This window comes from Schistocerca americana, chromosome 10, assembly GCF_021461395.2.
Source record: "Schistocerca americana isolate TAMUIC-IGC-003095 chromosome 10, iqSchAmer2.1, whole genome shotgun sequence".
In the NCBI taxonomy this organism is placed as follows: domain Eukaryota; kingdom Metazoa; phylum Arthropoda; class Insecta; order Orthoptera; family Acrididae; genus Schistocerca; species Schistocerca americana.
In genome coordinates, this window is record NC_060128.1 from 127,801,020 (window position 1) to 127,809,202 (window position 8,183).

Consider the following 8,183-nt stretch of genomic DNA (forward strand, 5'->3'; position numbering starts at 1 on the left):
CACCTTCCTGAGGGACAATCTCCACTCATTGCAAATTAGTAATATAAGTGTAGACCAGGTGTGGCTTAGGTTCAAAGAAATAGTATCGGCAGCAATTGAGAGTTTTATACCAAATAAATTAACAAACGACGGAGCTGATCCTCTTGGTACACAAAACGGGTCAGAACACTGTTGCAGAAAGAACGAAACAAACATGCCAAATTTAAACAAACCCAAATTCCCCAAGATTGTCGCTCGTTTACAGAAGCTCGAAATCTAGCGCGGACTTCAATGCGATACGCCTATAACAGTTTCCACAAAGAAACTTTGTCTCAAAACCTGATAGAAAATCCAAAGAGATTCTGGTCGTATGTGAAGTATGTTAGCGGCAAGAAACAATCACTGCCTTCTCTGCATGATAGTACTGGAGATACTATCGAAGACAGCGCTAAGCCTTCCGAAACGCATTCACAAAAGACGACGAAGTAAATATTCCAGAATTCGAATCGAGAACAGCTGCCAACATGAGTAATGTAGAAGTAAATATCCTTGGAGTAGTGAAGCAACTTAAATCACTTATTAAAAGCAAGTCTTCTAGTCCAGACTGTGTACTAACTAGGTTCCTTTCGGTGTATGCTGATGCCTTAGCTCCATACTTAACAATCATATACAACCGTTCGCTCACCGGAAGATCCGTACCCAAAGACTGGAAAGTTGCACAGGTCACTCCAATATTCAAGAAAGAAAGTAGGATTAATCCACTAAATTACAGGCCCATATCGTTAACGTCGATATGAAGCAAGATTTTAAAGCATGTATTGTGTTCAGACAATATGAATTACCTCGAAGGAAACGGTCTATTGACACACAGTCAACATGGGTTTAGAAAACGTCGTTCCTGTGGAACACAACAAGCTCTTTATTCACATGATGTGCTGAGTGCTATTGACAGGGAATTTCAGATCGATTCCGTATTCCTCGATTTCCGGAAGGCTTTTGACACTGTACCACACAAGCGGCTCGTAGTGAAATTCCGTGCGTCTCAGTTATGTGACTGGATTTGTGATTTCCTGTCAGAGAAGTCACAGTTTGTAGTAACTGACGGAAAGTCATCGATTTCTGGCGTGCCCCAAGGTAGTGTTATAGGCCCTTTGCTGTTCCTTACATATATAAACGATTTGGGAGACAATCTGAGCAGCCGTTTTCGGTTGTTTGCAGATGACGCTGTCGTTTATCGACTAATAAAGTCATCAGAATATCAAAACAAATTGCAAAACGATTTAGAACAGATATCTGAACGATGCGAAAATTGGCAGTTGACCCTAAATAACGAAAAGTGTGAGGGCATCCACATGAATGCTAAAAGGAATCCGTTAAACTTCGGTTACACGATAAATCAGTCTAATCAAAAAGCAGTAAATTCAGCTAAATACCTAGGAATTACGATTACGAACACTTTAAATTGGAAGGAACACACAGAAATTGTTGTGGGTAAGACTAACCAAAGACTGCGTTTTATCGGCACGACACCTAGAAAATGTAACAAATCTACTAAGGAGACTGCCCACACTATGCTTGTCCGTCCTCTTTTAGAATACTGCTGCACGTTGTGGAATGCTTACCAGATAGGACCGACGGAGTACATCGAAAAAGTTCAAAGAAGGGTAGCACGTTTTCTATTCCCGCGAAATATGGGGGAGAGTGTCACAGAAATGATACAGGATTTGGGATGGACATCATTAAAAGAAAGGCGTTTTTCGTTGCGACGGATTCTTCTTACGAAATTCCAATCACCACCCTGACCGAGCGAGGTAGCGCAGTGGTTAGACACTGGACTCGCATTCGGGAGGACGACGGTTCAATCCCGCGTCCGGCCATCCTGATTTAGGTTTTCCGTGATTTTCCTAAATCGCTCCAGGCAAATGCCGGGATGGTTCCTTTCAAAGGGCACGGCCGACTTCCTTCCCCGTCCTTCCCTAATCTGATGAGACCGATGACCTCGCTGACTGGTCTCCTTCCCCAAAACAACCCCCCAATACAATCACCAACTTTCTCCTCTGAACGCGAAAATATTTTGTTGACACCTACCTACATAGGGAGAAACGATCACCACGATAAAATAAGGGAAATCAGAGCTCGTATGCTATACGCTATACGAGATTGGAATAATAGATAGGCCGGCCGCGGTGGTCTAGCGGTTCTAGGCGCTCAGTCCGGAGCCGCGTGACTGCTACGGTCGCAGGTTCGAATCCTGCCTCGGGCATGGATGTGTGTGATGTCTTTAGGTTAGTTAGGTTTAAGTAGTTCTAAGTTCTAGGGGACTGATGACCATAGATGTTAAGTCCCATAGTGCTCAGAGCCATTTGAGCCAATAATAGATAATTGTGAAGGTGGTTCGATGAACCCTCTGCCGGGCATTAAATGTGATTTGCAGAGTATCCATGTAGATGTAGATGTAGATAAGCTTCAAGTTTTTCAAAGAGATGGAAATTTTACGAATAAACACCACTCGTTTTTTTTAAAAAAATTAGTATCATTAGAAACAATTTTACCACTGCTGCTGTTTCTTGGTTATATGTCCTTTTTTTGAGGTTGTTAGCAAAAAATTGAGAAAACCTGTTAGTCAAGACCAATGAAATACCGAAAAGTGCCTGTTACTGAGAACTGCAATACCGGTATCGGTTTCAACCGGTCGGTTTTCCCAGATACTCGCCGACGACAGTCTTCGCAGGTCGTCAACAACCACAAGACATCACTGTACACAGTAGCTGTGATACGTGTCAAATAATTGCAACTCTAATCATCTACAATACTCGCCGATGGTGTGTAAGTACACGAAGTTACAATGAAGTCCAATCTTATCTTCTGGGTCTTGCATTTCGTTTGGCAGGCAGTGCGTTCCACTGCTCACCGCGAACCTAATGTGCGCTGCACCCCCAATGCTACTTCCGTTTCTACTGAACATTCACCATCAGTATAACGCACGCGATTCTGCGAGTAACAGGTGTGACGTGAAGTCACGTAAGTGGTATGCACCTATTTTTACGTAGTTTGAAGGCTGTATCGGCGCTATAATGAACGCTGTAACAAACATATGGATATTACGGGTTATGTGGTTATTATTTTCTTTAATTAAGCGTTTCGATCTGTACGTCATCAGATTACTCTGAAAAATTTGTAAATAACGGCAAATAATACATAGCGCATAATAATAGTTACTGACCACTGAAGACAAAAGGGAAACATACCAAAGTACAATATGAACATAGAATAGGGATTGGTCAAACACGTAATACATACGTACGGATCCATCTACCTTATCCATAAGGCAAACTGAATCGTTACGATGTATCCAGGGTAACAATTATTGAACAATATGAAAAAAAAACGTCTCGCATTCAGGAGGACGACGGTTCAATCCCGCCTCCGGCCATCCTGATTTAAGTTTTCCGTGATTTCCCTAAATCGCTCCAGGCAAATGCCGGGATGGTTCCTTTGAAAGGGCACGGGCGACTTCCTTCCCCATCCTTCCCTAATCCGATGAGACCGATGACCTCGCTGTCTGGTCTCCTTCCCCAAACCACCTGAACCACCTGACCCACCTGAAAAAAACGTAAATTAGTCACAAACTACGGGGTGCGCACACTTCGTTCAACATGTAAACGTCACTGCAGATATTCGGATTTCGGTTATGACATGTTCGATATGCTTGCCATCCCTGGCGATGAATTGGCGCAGAAGAATAGCGAAATTTTGCGTGACCCACTGAAGTTTCGGAACATCGATGCCGTCGATGACCTCCTAAATGGCTGTTTTCAGCTCAGTAATGGTTTTGAGGTTATCGCTCTACACCTTGTCTTTGGCATAGCCCCACAAAAAGGTGTCTCACGTGATCAGATCTGGAGAATACGTTGGCCAGTCGAGGCCCATTCTTGTGGCCTCTGGGATCCCAAAGTGCTCCTACAGGACGTCACTCTCCATCTTCGATGGGGTCGTGCTCCGTCTTGCACGAAACACATCTGGTCAAAATCAGGGTCACTTTGTATACTGGACATGAAATCATCTTCCAAAGCCTTCACGTATACCTTCGGTAGTCACAGTGCCATCAAGGAATATCGCACCGATTATTCGGTGATCGGACATTGCATACCACACTGTCACCCGTTGTCCCTCAGATACGCCAGTTTTGCTTCTTGACGAACCCATCCAAATGAAAGTGGCCTTCGTCGCTAAACCAAACCATACCGCGCATATTAATTCCCATCATGCGCCGCAGCCAACCGTGCAGTTTGAACGTCCTAACGCAAACCGTTCAGAAGTTACGACGATTTTATTTAATGATAATGGTGATGAGGTCCCATACTCCGAGGAGCGTAGGGGACGATGCGGGAGACCCGCACCGCCGCACTAGGGAAGGTCCTAGCGGAGGTGGTTTGCCGTTGCCCTCCTCCGACCGTAACGGGCATGAATGATGATCATGAAGACGACACAACAACACCCAGTCATCTCGAGGCAGGAAAAAATCCCTGACCCCGCCGGGAATCGAGTCCTGGTTCAAATGGTTCAAATGGCTCTGAGCACTATGGGACTTAAATTGTATGGTCATCAGTCCCCTAGAACTTAGAACTACGTAAACCTAACTAGCCTAAGGACATCACTCAACACCCAGTCGTCACGAGGCAGAGAAAATCCCTGACCCCGCCGGGAATCGAACCCGGGAACCCGGGCGCGGGAAGCGAGAACGCTACCGCACGACCACCAGCTGCGGACAATCGAGCCCTGGACCTCGGGCGCGGGAAGCGAGAACGCTACAGCAAGACCACGAGCTGCGGACTTTATTTCATCAATAATCGTCACCATATATATGCGGACTGAAGCGACGAATGAAAATTTGCTTCAAGGCTGGGATTCGAACCCAGGTCTCCAGCTCACTAGGCAGATGCGCTAACCACTACGCCACCCTGGCACAATGGCTTTGCACAACTGCACGAGCTACCCTAGCACGCCTCCCTCTTCGATACAAATTCCAATTCGCGCCTCAGCCCACATTGTGTCCCTCCTAAACTCGAGCAGCATTGCAGAAGCTTTCCAACTCTATTTGCAATAGCACCTAAGCATCGAATGAAACAGGGTATCCTTTCTGTAATACAGGCATAGGTGCTTTTATGAAATGAAGTTGTATTGGATGAAGCGTGAATGGGAATTTGGATGGAGGACGCAGCGTGCTATGGTACTCTGTGCAGTTGTCCATAGCCATTGTGCCAGGGGGGCGTAGTGATCTATGCAGCTGCCTAGTGAGCGGATTCTACGAGTATTTGTCAAAACATCTTTGGGCATACCCCGTAAGACTGTATTTTTGCTGTAAGTTGTCGATGTGGTAAAGTTGCAGAACGTCATAATGTCCGAACTCAGAATACGCTCTAGGATCCTGCAACAGGTGGACATTGGCCGTAATTCTGCGCATGCGTTCGTTCACTCTCTTTGTGAAGAGCAGTGATCTCTGCCCTCACTACGTGAAAGTATTTGCTGCTCGTGAGATTCTCGGTACCGCCGGAATGTAGAAGATGCAGTTCGGCTGGACCACGTGGAATACCCGTGGGCTGGGAGCTGGGAGGGCGGCCGACGCGTGGCCGTGACTTCCGGTTGCCGTACCACACGTCAGGCACGTGCCGCTGTCCCGGGCCGCAGAGGATCTTTCGTCCCGCAGCCGCGTCTGCCGGACAACGGCTGTAGCCGCCTCTCAGGTCCTCCGAAAGTCCCCACGCAGATGTGGTCGAATGAGAAATCAAGGTTGCAACAGTCAAACTAGGAGTGGAATATGGGGTCTCGACGGTAAAGTAAAGTATCCAGGAGGGCCAAGGGGCACGCCACAGTGTCCTGTTTTGCGAGAACCTCTGCATCTCACTCACGTCCAGCTTACTAAGTTGTTTGTGTTATGTAGTTTAATATTTTGGAAATGGAGGAGGAAACAGACGAAGAAGACGAAGAGGGGACAACATTCCCTTGGAATTACTGAGATCCTTGGAAGAGGCAACCATGACAAAGCTTTCCACCTGGTGCTCAAGATACATACATTGTCCAGTGACATTAATTGACCACCTGTCACAGAAGCCTGACTCCCCAACATTTGTAGCGTAGACCGCTGCGAGACGTGCAAGAATATAGCCAGTGAGATTCTGGAAGGTACCGAAGGGCCCTGGGGCCGAACCGACTTCAGTGACGTAGCCAGCTGCGCAAGGTTTCTCGGTTGAGAATCCAGGACGCGAACAGCCCCATCGAGGTGGACCCACAGTTTGAGTTGCTCTTCAAACCACACACGTAAACTGAAAGTGGAGTGATACGCTGCACTGCGCTGCTGGTAAATGGCACAATGCCGAGGACAAACACAGCTGCATGTAGGGTAGATCACCCAGAGAATGGCCCGCATCTCGTGGTCGTGTGGTAGCGTTCTCGCTTCCCACGCCCGGGTTCCCGGGTTCGATTCCCGGCGGGGTCAGGGATTTTCTCTGCCTCGTGATGGCTGGGTGTTGTGTGCTGTCCTTAGGTTAGTTAGGTTTAAGTAGTTCTAAGTTCTAGGGGACTGATGACCATAGCTGTTAAGTCCCATAGTGCTCAGAGCCATTTTTGAACCACCCAGAGAATGCCACGAAAACATTACCGACTATAACGCTCCTTCCTCCTTTACTTCAAATTTTCGCTTCTTACTGTAGTAAACTTTTGGACGACTATACGCAGTATTACTTTTAAGGGGAGATTCATTATCTTTTGGTTCAAAAAATCGTTTTTTTAAGGTGCATTTTTGGATCCATAAAGGTGTTTAGAATCCACCCCTGAAACGGTTTTTCCGAATACAGAACGGAATTGTTTTCATTCGCGGTTGTACAAAAAAATACACCTGCTTGAAATCGGCCTTTCTCACGCACCAGTTTTTTTTCTTTCGGACGACGAGTTATTGTACCGGTGCTTGGGAGGAAACACACAAAATTCAAATGAAATTTTGAAAGCATGTGTTTGGGAGTTAGCCCCCAAGCATTTGCATTCTGGTGCGAAGGCTGTGGAGATTGCGACTTTCCTGGCAGTGAGCAGCTTCAGCGAAGGGTATTCAGCAATTCTGAAGACCATGACAACGATGGTCTTAACCCTGGGACTCTATTCGACGCAGTTCGCCAAGCATTCGGACGACCATCGGATTCAAGCAGCCGAAAACGGCTTGTCACCGGCCGTACCAGCGACTCTGGAGCAGCGCAGGATGGCCCAGATCGAGCAGAACGCCCTCTATGAGGAAGAGGAAGGACAAGTTTATGGACCTGGAATAGCAGATTGAACTGAAGTTGCATAATATTGCATTTATATGTAGTCAAAACTTCAAACGCGTTTTTCTCGAAATGACTTTTCTTTATCGAGCGGTATGGTAACTTCAAATCTACTGAACCGATTGGCGTGACTGTTTGTTTCCGGCGAAGCTAACTAAATTGTGTAGGAGTTGTACCACTTTTATTCCTATCCATCAACCATAAATATTTTTACTTGGCCGACGAAGTCGAAAAACCGGTGAAAGAACCCTATGTTTCTACAAATGGCCGCCATTTTGTTTCCTATGGTCCAAATAACTTACGGGAGGTACAACTCCTAAATAATCTTATATGCTTCGCTCACGTCAACTTAATTTTGATTTCAGACGAGCCGGCTGAACTGTGACATACCGCGCGTGTAGGTCTACACCGAAATTTTGTTTCGTTCCGACGGCACATCCGCCTTTACTCTTCAACATTTCCCGGTCGAAAAATTCCAGTTTGTAGAGGAAATATCAATAAACACTTTGACCAAATTTGACATTGATATCTATAACACATTCCGAGAAAAAATTCTCAAAGAACACGCTTTTTTCGGGCCAAAGATAGTAAACCTCCCCTTAATGTACATAGTATATCAACATACACTGAAGAGCCAAGGAAACTGGTACACCTGCCTAATATCGTGTAGGGCCCCCGCAGGCACGCAGAAGTGCCGCAAAACGACGTGGTATGGACTCGACTAATGATGAAGTATTTGCTGGAGAGAACTGACACCATGAAACCTGCAGGGCTGTCTATAAATCCGCAACAGCACGTTGCATGGCATCCCAGATGTGCTCAATAATTTTCGTGTCTGGGGACTCTGCCGCGCGGGGTGCGGTCTGAGGCGCCTTGCCACGGTTAGCGCGG

The 8,183-nt window shown here is 46.3% G+C and overlaps 1 non-coding gene across 1 annotated transcript; it reads right to left on the bottom strand.

Moving 5' to 3' along the window:
• Window positions 1–4,871: 4,871 nt before the first annotated feature.
• On the bottom strand, window positions 4,872–4,945 carry Trnat-agu. The gene has a single exon. It is a non-coding gene; the product is annotated as a tRNA-Thr (tRNA).
• Window positions 4,946–8,183: the final 3,238 nt, after the last annotated feature.